Here is a 12,805-nt window from a genome sequence, read left to right on the forward strand (position 1 = left end):
CTTGTATCACAATATATTCTCAACGAATAGCATTCCAGCAATAATTCCATAACCAATAACAAGTAAACACTTAACCGAAGCAATTAGCCAATTAATATCCAACCACGTTAATCAATAAAAAGAATCAAGATTATTATAACACTTCACGAAATATAATAAAATCAATTTCCGTAAAGGTTTACCGTATTTCCCCTACTTGGATTCCAAAGCTAAAACGAAGATCCATGTCACTATCGCAATAGCTAAACTTCACGCACTTGATCTAGCTTCTTGATCACTTCTAAACCAATGTATTTCTTCCACCCTTATCTTTTCTAATCTCTCTCTCTCTCTACATATATAATGTGTATACACACACACACATTATATACCACCTCTAGAGCACGCAAATTGTAGTAGGAAAACAAATGGAGCAGAGCTTCTATTTATAGGAATATAAGGCGGCTACCAATGGCTCTAATTGGTTGGCTTTGGCGGCTGGGAAATGGTGGCATGCTAGGTGTAAATATTGCAAAGATAAAAGATAAGAATGTCACAGAAATATGACAGCTTATATAGGTGAGGATGCCCATAGTTTTTGTTACAATGGCAAGCCTAATCACTAGTCCTTACTCTTTGCATGCAGGAAATGAAAGCATGCATGGCTTAACCAAAAAGTATACATATATAGTGTCACAAATAGTTAGGTAAGTAACTAATATAACATTAAAACAGCTAAAAAGGCTCTAGGTTAAAATAGACTGCTAACAATAACATTAATACAAAGTTTAAAAATACAGGATCTCACATTGATGCTTACTTCTTTGATTGCCATAAGATACGGTTAAGTCTTATATATACTGCAAAGCTTATGACTGATCTTCTGGTATTGGGATCAGGTGCCCAATCAGAATAAGAGAATGCAGTAATTGATGTATTTGATGATGTTGAATATGTCAAACCACACTGTATTAATCCTTGCACATTTGTGGGATTAGTCATATATTGACATGCTACATTGACAACATATGATAGATCAGGCCTAGTAAATGTTAGATATTGAAGTGCACCAACCAAGCTTCTGTATTAGGTAGGATCAGACAATAAAGTACCCTCAGTAGCTAACATCTGAGTGTGTGGCTTACATGGGGTTGTAGTTGGTTTGCAAGAGTTCATCCCAGCTTTGTGAATCAAGTCTTTTGCATATTTAGACTAATTAATGAAGATATCTCCAATCTCCTTATACTGAATTTGTAACCCTAGAAAATATGACAGCTTCCCCATGTTTATCAACTTAAACACTTTATTGAGCTCTTGAATAACTACTTGCACAATACTAGAATTTGATCCTGTCAGTATAATATCATCGGCATATAATAGTAGAGCTATTACATCTTCTCGATCATGTTTAACAAATGGACTAGTATCAGAATGTGACATTTGAAACCCCGTTGTAGGAAAATATGCTGTGAACTTGGCATTCCAGGCTCTTGGTGCCTGTACTTTACTAATTTGCACACATAGTGTGAATGTGTAAAATCTACAAATCCTTAAGGGTGCTTTATATATACTTCATCTTCCAATTCACCATGCAAGAAAGCATTCTTGATGTCAAGTTGTCTTAATTCCTATTTATGATGAGCTGCAAGTGAAATTATCATTCTAATTGTTGTATGCCTTACAACTGGACTAAATGTCTTAAAATAGTCCAAGCCAAGTTCTCAAGTGTAAGCTTAAGCCACCAATCAAGCTTTATACCTCGAAATGGAACCATCAGGGTTTTTTTTTTCAACTTAGATACCCATTTACTTCCAATAATAGCTCTGTGAGTAAGTGGAGGAACCAAAATCCAAGTTCCTTAACTTTTCAGTGCATCAAATTCTTCTTGCATTGCATTTTTCTTGCATTGCACTTACTCTGGGATTGCAGATACCTCAATATTGGAATCCTTTGAAGACCTTGAAAAAGTATAATCGATGTTGTCCTGATTCTCATTCACATATTGAATCCGTACCTCTCTGTGCATATTTTGTACTGGAATAGTAACTACAATTGGAGAACCAGATGATTTGGATGTATGAGTGTTACTAGACACCTGAGCTCTTCGAAGATCCACATTCTTATATAGAAACAGTGTTTCATCATGTATGACATGTCTGGAAATGATAAACTTCCTAGACTGTATATGGAAACAAATTACTCCCTTATATCCCATTTCAAATCCAACAAAAAAACACAGAGATGCTATGGGCTACAATTTGTTCTCATTATAGGGGCTAATGTATGGATACACGGTTGTGCCAAATATTTTTAAACCTTGCAGTGAAGGATTGCACCCAAACAAAACCTGATATGGTGATTTCATAATCAAATTTTACATGGCATTCTTTTTATAAGAAATACAGAATGAGCACATACATGAAATCATAACTCTTAAAGTAAATTTGTAGTTATGAGCAATGTGATTTCTGTCTCCACTATGTGTTTATGTTTTCTCTCAGTAAGTCCATTTTGTTGAGGGATATATGGACATGAAACCATTTGTACAATTCCCTTATGTTTCAAAAACTCATCAAATCTATCACTGGTATACTCTCCACCACCATCTATCTGTAAGCACTTAATATTGTAACCAAACTAATTAACAACAAGATTATAGAACTTCTGAAAAACATCAAAAACTTCTGATTTATTGATCAAAAAGAATATCCATACATATCTTGTGAATTCATCAACAAAACTCACTTAATACTTGTAACCTTTTATGAAATTTATAGGTGAAAAACCCCAAAGATCAGAGTGTACTTTCTGAAATGGAAAAATACATGACTCTTTCTTACCAACAAATGGTAATATAGATATCTTCCCAACAATACAAAATGAACACAAATGTTGTTTATCATCACAAGAACTAACTATATCAGATTGTTTCACCATTACATATAAGACTTCATTGCTAAGATGACCACACCTTTGATGCCATATTGTAGATTTCACCTTTTGACCAAGCAATCCTACTGAACTCTATCCTGAAAGACTTGAACTCTTTGTAAGCATCTTCATAGGAATTCGAAACAATTCACCATCATTACTCTTTCCTTGGTAGATTACAACATTGGTTACCTTGTCCTGCACATAGAAGTTAGTGTCATCACATATAAACCAACACTAGTTATCTTTAGCTGCTTTACTGATAAAAGACTAACAACAATTGTAGAGATATGTAATACACTCCTCAAAATTAAGAAATGAGACATTGTTTGTAGCTGTGTAGAACCAATGTGCTTAATAGGTAAACCTTTTTCATTACCAACTATTATTTTATCCTTGCCTTCATATGGTGTTATATTCTGTAGAGATTGCATATCAGCAGTCATGTGATGAAATGCTCCTATATCTACAATCCATGAGTCATTGGGAAGCAATGACTGAGAAGCTTGAAATGACTGTAATGTTTGAGCTTGCATAGCATTTAGAGATCGAGATGGTACAGTCCTTTGATACGCAAAGTTATTCCTATGGTAACAGTTTAGAGCATTGTCTCTTATTTCCACAAACTTAACACTCCATAGTTTGGCCAACAGAATTAGAAGTAGTTGATCTTTTCCAGCAATTAGGTGCAATTTGTCATCTCTTGAAACAAATTTGACATTCGGGAACAATATGTGTCCTAGTTTCAGTATTTCCAGACCATGATTGCCAATTTCCCCTAGATTGCTTGTTACCAAGGGAGTGACCTCTGCTATTAGAAGACCTGTAATTCTCATTGCCATTTACTTTTGGTCCATAATATTGTCTTGTTCCGTTGCTTGAATTATCATTGAACTGTCTTGGTGCATTATTTTGTCCAACAAAACCAAAAGTGTTTAAGAAGTTAGGAAATAGTGCTGGTTGCTAAAATAGTATAGGCAATTGTGCAGGTTGTTGAAACTGCACTGGTTTCTAAAACAATGCTTACTGCTAAGCATCACCAAATTGAGTATTATCATAAGGAAACCATTGTTGAATTGACACTTGCATTGGCTGAAATGCACTTTGTTGTAGAAAAGAAGAACCATTAGCATTTAAAGCCCTATAAAAAGAATTTTGTGCTGGAAATTGCACAACACTTTGTTAAGGAAATGGTACACCAAAACTAAGAACAGCATTTGGTACCCTAGTAATTGTACCTCCAGTTGAATATGAAATGTTATCAAAATTACTTGAAGTTCCATGTGTCATACCGGACATTGATGAAGATGAGCCAGTGGAACCTTGCATATATAAACAAGAGAAATTACTTGCCAACCCATTTACCATTAAGTCATTTTCCCTTTCTGCACATAGTAATGGTTCCTTGAATTCTCTCAAAGAAATAGAAGTATTTCTTATGAGTATCATAGTTCTTATATTTGAATACTCTCTTGCTAAACCAGACAAAGCAACCATAACAAAATCATTATTAGATAGAAATTCACCAGCTATAATCAACAGTTCTTTAATAATTTTGAGCCTAGACAGGTATTGTTCAATTGAATCACTCCCTTTTTGCATTGTCTAGAATTCAGTTTTCAAAGTGTTCACTATTGCTTTCGAAATAGATGCATATCTGTCATGCAAACTCACCCAAGCCTCATGTGCAGTTTTGCATCTCAAAACATGTTCAATGGATTCATCAGATAAAGTTGCAATAAGCGAAATGAGCAATACTAAATCTATTACTTCCTACTCAAGAAATGCATCAGTGACCTCACTAGTTACTCCACGCTCAATATGAATCACAAACTTATGTGGACACACAGCAATGCCATCAAAGTGATCATACAACTTATAACCTTTCAAATCCGACTTCAATTGAAAAACCCATTTTTGAGAAATTCTTGGCATTCAACTTTATAGGTAAGGTTGGCGAGTGGTCTCGCCCAGAATTTCCATTCGGCCAGTTCCTACAAAGGCCAGGTCGACGATATTTAGGTAAAAGAAAGAAAAACAAAATTGATCATAACTTTCACATAAACAAACAGAAATCGAAACCTCATACTATTTTAATTCTTTCGCTTCTGCAAACTAAAACAAGAAGAAATAAAGGGAAACCTTAAATATGTTTTGTTTCATTTCAAGAGGGTATTATGACTTCAAAATGGAAGTTGCTAAGGCAGTTGCATGCTATCCCTTACTCCACCTACAAAATGATTGTTACATCGGTTACTTCAATATCATTGCATTTGCATATCTAAAAAGACTCAAGGAGAAAGAAAGACGGTTAATTAGCATCAATTAGCCCACAAGGAGCAAAAGCACTCCACTCTTATTTTACGCTAATATTTTTTGGACTTGGTATAGAGCTAGCAAAATGTCAACCTATCCAGCAAAAGATTTAAACTTTAAAGGCCTCATCTTGTTGGTAAATAACACCAAGCTCAAACACAACATGGCTTAAAAATCTCAGCAATGAAATAGTGAAGTGGGCAACCCATTTGATTAACACATTCAACCCATTTGAATCAACTCAACACACCAATACCCCAAGATGGTTTTGATGAGCCAAAATCCAATTGGGCATCTTTTGGAAAATTCAAAATTTCTAATTTTTGTGATTAGCTTTAATTAAACACTAAAAATTAGTATATTACGCAAACAAGAATCCACCTGATGATCAATGGTGTGAAAATTCAAGTAACCCATCTGATGCTTTTCATCAGACACATCCAACAGCAAGGAAGCACTAACAAGGCCTCGAAAAAATTAAATAGGGCAATAACTAAAAAGCTCATATAAATAAAGATCAGCTTTATTCTTAAGAACACAAATAATCAAATTTAAAGTCCAAAACAGGGCTTTAATACAGCTTGGGAACATATTTAACACACAATCATTGCGTTCACTTGACTAAACAATGTTTCGTAGAGCACCATCAGACAGTTTTGTCCAATGATATGTTGTATCAAGTTCAACTTGTGACTTTTAGAGATAGGCAAAACTACAAAATTTCAGTAACTATCAATTCGTAACCCAAGTTTCTTGACATAAAAGTCTCTAAAGCAATTGTCTTTAACCTTCTCCAAATAAACGACATCAATGTTGGTAATTGTGGACACGAAACACGATACTAACCTGTTGTTAATTAATTTCGATATCTATGTCACTGATGATCAGAGGCTTACACCTCCTGATGGCACCAATATAATCTCATATCCTAGAGAGTTCAACGTAAGCTGCATTTCGTATCAATTCAACACTTTCAAACCCAACACATGTTTAATTCGATAACCAACCACACATTGTTACATAGAAAAACAAAGATGTATGACATTGTGTGGCTGGCTTAGAATATATTGCCCCAGTGGCATCTCCATTCAATTTCTCCCCTTATTATGAGAAAAATTCTCAGATATTCTCAACAAAATTGATTTATTGTCAAGTGTGTGACAATATATGTACAGGGGAAATTTTGTAGAATATGTAGAGTTTATTGTGTTGGTGTAACAAACTCATATTTTCAGTTTCTCCCCGTTATTAATGAACCACCGCGAACCCTTAACAATCTCACTTCTAGAAGGACAAATGCTCTTCCAAGCATATGAAGAATTGCTATTAACTTGCACCTCAAGAAACGACGTTTGAGGTGATACTTGGCCTTTAGGATCCTAGCCACCAAAAAGTCAGGCTCATAGATCAACTGCCAGTCCTATTTCACTGAGAAAGCAAGGTTAAATGAATACATATTTTTAATGCCAAAGCCTCCCCCACCTTTTGGGGCACACAAAGCATCCCACTTCAACTAGTTAATGCAACGTCCGTCATTAGCTCCATTCAACCAAAACGTCTCTATTATTCAATTAAGGTTGCCACAAAAGGTCGTGGGTACGAGAAAACGCCTTAGAGCATCTTCAAAGAAGATGTCAAAATCCTAGGTGGAATGCCACTATGCATGTTTGACATCAAAAGTCTCTCCAACCGAAGTGTTATTTGTTGACTGGATTTAAAGGTTTAGTGATTTGATGTCAAATTTGACATCAATGTCAAATTTAATTTTAATTCATTTTAATAGTGGGTCCCTTATTCCACTAACATTTCAACTAATAAAAATTGTATTTCAACATTTTTCTAATAATTACAATCATTTAAAACTCTATTTAAAAAATAAAATAACATTTGACAATTCGATTGGAGAATTACAAAAATTGACATAAAGCTTCAGATTGTCACATCAGCCATCAATTGTAATTTAACTCTTATAATTTCACATTTCCTTTGGAGATGGTCTTATAGTATTGTTGACCCTAAAAACTATCAAGTCTACGTGGCGCGCAGGCCGAATAATTAATAACCTAATTACGTCCTTCAAGTGTATGTGGGGTGTGCCAACTCGTCGGCCAAGCTTGGCCGAGGAGTAAAATGTATTGATATTACGTTGAGCACGCTGCTGACTTCTTGATCTTGTGACTACGGCTGAGGAAGGAACATGCCTCGGCCTTCGGGTTCAAGAGCCTGAAGACAAGGCTACTAGTTCTGCGAAGTTCAATATCAAATTCGGCTTTCAATGTGCCAAATGTAATAACTTGTAACACCTCACTTCGCCGAGATGGCTAATGAGATGACCTCTACCAATAAGGATTTGAAAATCCTTCTTGCCGAGACTTGGATAGATAGCCAGTCGGCCTCGACACAGTGCTGTTTATCTAAATTGAAGATGCTCCAGGAACGGCTGATTCTATAGTAACAATGCTGTTTATCCAAACTGAAGATGTCACCGGTTGCCTTCACAGTGTTGTTTATCCAAGCTGAAGATGTGTTGGTGGAAAAAGAAAATAAAAAAAATCTCAAAATGTTTGAGAGGTTTGCACAGGGCAATTTGTGTGTTGAATTGGAGAAGACTTCGAATGACGCACCCCCTACTATTTATAATAGCAAATCTCATCTTGGTCGAATCAGAACTATACTCGAATTAGGATTCTTCATCCTAGTCTAACTAGGGCTCGGTCAATCCTACACCTACTAGGACTTTGAACCAAACTCTTTATCTGGCCACTTTCACTTCTCAAATCTCAGCGTCCTCACTCCATTGAGGCTCCCTATCGTACTAGGACTTCGACCCATCCGCTCTTATCCAAATCACTCTTTCTTGTAATAGGACTCGACCGCCCTAACTGAGCGGCTTATGACCACTAGACAGCCCATAGTAAATTTGGAAAAGCTTTGGGCCGAACATAAACCTATGCTCGGCCCAATAATATTATTTTGGGCCCAAACATTGCCCCTTCGCTTCTGAGGTCTTCGACCTCGAACTCTTTCGTCGAATTTCAACCTTGAAGAAGTGAAATCAAACCCTAAATGGTAACTAAAGGATAATGAAAAACCTCAAATATTCCATCCATCAAGCGTATTTATGAAGCACGATCGCACGATTTGATTCTGTCAGACATCCTGCCACGTGGCATCTTCCTGGCATGTTCGTCTTTGACACTAAAACTTCATCTCAAACCCCAAAACCCTACCACATGCTATCATTATAACCTTAAACTGTGAATTTTTCGGTTTGTTTGAGTTGTGCACATAATCAAACGTCTCTTCATCATCGAATCCGCTGTCGCATACCATCGTGCAGCCTCGATCTGCAGGTTTCTTGGTCTCTTCATATGGATTTCCTAAATCTCCATGATGATTGTGAAACCGTCCGACTAATCTTACCCTTTCTTTTCAAAATCAAACGATTGGCCTTCTTCCAAAACCCCTATAAATACGCACTCAAAACTCTCAGACATTTCAATCTCAGATCACCCTTTAAAGCTCCATTTCTAACCAGAAAAACTCTTTTGAATCCAGAAATTCCTTCAAGTTCCCCACAATGGCTTTCAACACCTTTATTTCCAAGCTTTCCGACGAATGTGCCAAGTGTCGGGACTTTATTGACCGGAGCGCCATAAAAAACCTGCGATTCGAAGGTGACTCGAGCGCTTCCCATCAGATCCTGGGACCACTCTTTAAAGACAACGTCCTGGCATCCATTATCAACCTCCTTAAAGATCACTGCTTGGAACCCCTACTTCAAGGTTATGATTGGTCGGAGTTGGAATTAACTAAACCCCAAGGAGCCTGGCCTTTAACTACCGCGGCCTGGGTAGCGTGGGTTGAAAGGATGGAGAAGTTCTTCAATAAAAAATGGAGGATTCTCGGCATTTATGATGCCATTAAGCTCTCGACCATCGAGATCGTCATGGACAAAGAACTTCTCATGGCAGCTCTAGGATTTTAGTGCTCGGCTACTAATACTAAGGTCCTTCCATTATACCCTATTGGTCCCACTATTCTCAACATCTCAGCTATTCTTAGGACCTCCCCTTCAAGTCTCCCGATTGACATCTTCCTCTCAGGGTGCCCATCCAACCTTGACCTTAAGATGTTCTTCGACGAATGCGCTGTCGAATCGCTGAGGAAGAAAAATCAAGAGCCCCTAAAAGAAGAAGTTAAGAAGTTGCACAAGAACTTCTTCAACTACAACACCCTCATTCAACATTTCGCTAGTCGAAGGGAAGAAAACCTCAGGAAAGGAGAACACGAAGCCTTCCTCTTCTATTGGGACAACAAATTTATTTGTTGTACCTAGTCAAATAAATGTTTGGTCAAAAACATGTCGGTCGTTGAAGCATTAGCAAATGGTCATGTCCTGGCTCTTAACTCGGCTATTCTTGCCCAGCTTACACGTTGCTTAGCTGAGACAACGGTCAACAAGATTGACCCATACTAGACTGGCCCACTATGAGTTCTTCAACTCTGGCTGCAAGTCTATTTTGCCACCCTCAGGCCATAAGTCCCCAATTTCATATCCACTAAAGCGTTAGGTCTTCAATTGGGCTCTAGACTCACTTCTCCTCACTTGGCCAAAGAAGTTTTTAAATACTTTTTCAGCCTAGAAGACCTTTCTAGTGACGAGTTTTGATCTGCCATCATCAAGAATACCCCCTTCTATCAAGTTCTCATCCTCGGCATGGAATGAAGTTGAAGACGCTAACCTTCGAAAGAGCTAGAAGGTCATCCGTATTAACTCGCGATCTTCCTTTCGGCTACGATGCCAAACGTGAAAGTTGGGAAATCTACCAACCCCATTTCACCGCGCGGCAACTTGGTTACCTTCAATGCTTTCCTCTACCTCTACTAACCTCCTGTTCTCTCCTAAGCCAATGACACCTTTCTAGTATTCGGAAAGAGAATGCAAGGAGGCCGAGCAAGAATTTCAAGAAAGGTGCAAGAAATTCTGTTTTCAGCCAAACGTCATTGAGACTCTCAACACTGCCACCTTTATTGACTGGTGGGCCGCATATACTCAAGACTTTTTCAACGTACCAGTCAAAAACGTTATCAAGAAAATATTCGGCGATCGTCTAAAGAAAACTTCCGCCCCGACACCCAAAGAAACAGCTCAAGGTATTTGTCTGTGTCTATCATTTTACGTTGGCCATTTTTTCAAACTCTCTTTTGATTTGATTTTAGCTTTTCTAGGTAGTCATACGGACGCAGCAGCTGCAACCGTGGGCAAGAAAAAACTTGCCCCCTTGCTAAAGAAAACCACAACCGCCTCCCAGTTTCACCCAGAAGCCACAACAGCAGGCAATATTCCTTGCCCCAAAAATAATGTCAAAAAGTTGGCAAAAAAAGAGGAGCAAGAGATCCATGTGATCTCCAGTCAGACCACAGGAGTAATCGCTGAGTCTCCTCGCACCCTTGTTACTCAGACTTCGATGGACATGCAACTAAATCATTCCGCTAGTCGAGCAGTTGAGGTTCATCCCGCTCGACAAGTTGTGGTCGAACCAACCAATGATCTGGTGGTCAAAACACTTGCAGCACCAAGGCCTGCCATTGTTCCTGTCTTGGAGGAAGTGGCCATCCTGGTCGAGACAAACATCCATCCCCATCCACAAACAAAAACAGTGGTCGTTCGGGAGAAGAGGTATGATTATGTTGTTGGTAACTTCTTCGAATAAATTATGAATACTAATAACTCTTATTTCAGGATGATGAAGGCGACGAAACCCCGCTAACAAGTTGCCCTCGACCGACCAAACCCCTTACCACTTATTCTCTTCTTGTGGTTGAGGCGGCTGACCATGTCGATCATTCTGTAGTAGATCATGGGAAAAGGCCTCTTGTCGAGCCAGAAGCAACGGTGGAGACACCAATCCATCTGCAGGATCAAAACCTTGGCGTTCCTCCACAAGAAGTCACTTCGGCGTTTGTAAGGCTCGATCCCTTTCTCTTTTTAGTTTTACTATAACAACTCTGAACCGAGAAAAATATTAAATGTCAGGTGCCCAACTATTCATTTCATCGACAATTTTATGCGCCGAAGGGTGTTATCTATATTTCATGGCCACCTCAATGGTCGTCGAACGTAGATAACCTTTATTGGGCGCGTGAATTGAGAAGCAATCTTAAACACTGGGCTCAGCCATTAAGCTCTCTAGGTTTAAGCAATGAACCAGGGGACATGGTCGAAGTCTCCTCTCGACAGGTTTAAAATAAATTCCCTCTGCTATGTTCTTTATAATTTTCCTTTTGCTTAAAATCTTTTCTTGTGCAGCCTTCATGGGAGGTCGAGCTTAAGGCTCTACTCTTGAATATTTCTAGAGTAGCTAAGTCTTCTGCTGCGTCGACCGAGTTTTCGGAGACCGTGGCCGAATCCAATGCCTTTGCCAAGCTGCAAGAAATCCTATCCCTCTCTGCCTCACAGGTCCTTCAATGTAAAGGCCTCAACTTTGTAGGAGAGTATTAAGCACCGAAAATGTCGTTCACTTATTCAATCTCCTGGAGCGGACTCGGTAGCACTTTATTATTTTTGAACAAGCTCTACGGGCGGAGGACGACCTAATGGTTGCAAAGATTGCTCATGAGGCCAGCTGGTCGAAGGTTGAGGCCATAAAAGCAAAGAAAGTGCAGCTGATCGGCTTTGATCACCAAATTTCTGAGCTTTAACATCAAATTGCCAAGCTTCAACAACAAAGGTCGGTTGTTGCTTCAGAACTCGAAAAGAATTTTGAGGTGAATAAGGCTTGACTGACAGACTTCGCAGCTGGAATAAAGCAGATCCAGCATCTTCAACTTAACAAAAAGACGAGGCAAGCCGAAGTCATAATAAGCGAAGTAAGGTGGTTGGAGTTGAAAGCCGCTCTTGAAGCCTTCCTTCCTTATACCCCCTAGGATTTTAGGAATCTTTTGTAATTTCACTTGTACGTCATTTTCAATGAAATAATCTTTTATTCTCGCATCTCCCAAGTGACTGGGTAGTATCTCTTTAAAAAATTCTCGTTGATTGGCAACTTGTGAACTAAACCAGTCTAATCCTCGAGGTGTTATGCCTCCTTGCCAAGGACTTTGTGGCGACAAACGGTCCTTCCCAATTTGGCAACCATTTGCTGAACCTGGGGTCTTTAGTCCCTATGGGCAACAAAGTTCGCCAAACCAAATCGTCATTTTCGAATGTTTTTTTTTCTGACTCGCTGATTATAGACTCGTTCGGCAATCTTCTTCTGTGCCACCAATAAATTATAAGCATCAAGACGAATTTCTTCCAAGTTTTCCAACTCTTGTCTCATGGCTTAACTGTATTCAGCACTGAACAAACTACTTTGTTCGATCACTCATAACGAGTTTATACTCAGCTTGACCGGTAACATAGCGTCGTGTCCATAGGTTAACGCCTATAGAGTCGTTCTGATGGCAGATCGGAGTGAAGTTCGATAGGCCTATAATGCTTCATTTAGCTTCAAATGCCACATACTAGGTCTCTCTTACCATTTTTTCAAGAATATCGATCAAAACCTTATTACTTGCTTCGGCCTGCCTATTC

Source organism: Pyrus communis, chromosome 2 (genome assembly GCF_041283825.1).
Source record: "Pyrus communis isolate YQ-2024b chromosome 2, ASM4128382v1, whole genome shotgun sequence".
Lineage (NCBI taxonomy): Eukaryota > Viridiplantae > Streptophyta > Magnoliopsida > Rosales > Rosaceae > Pyrus > Pyrus communis.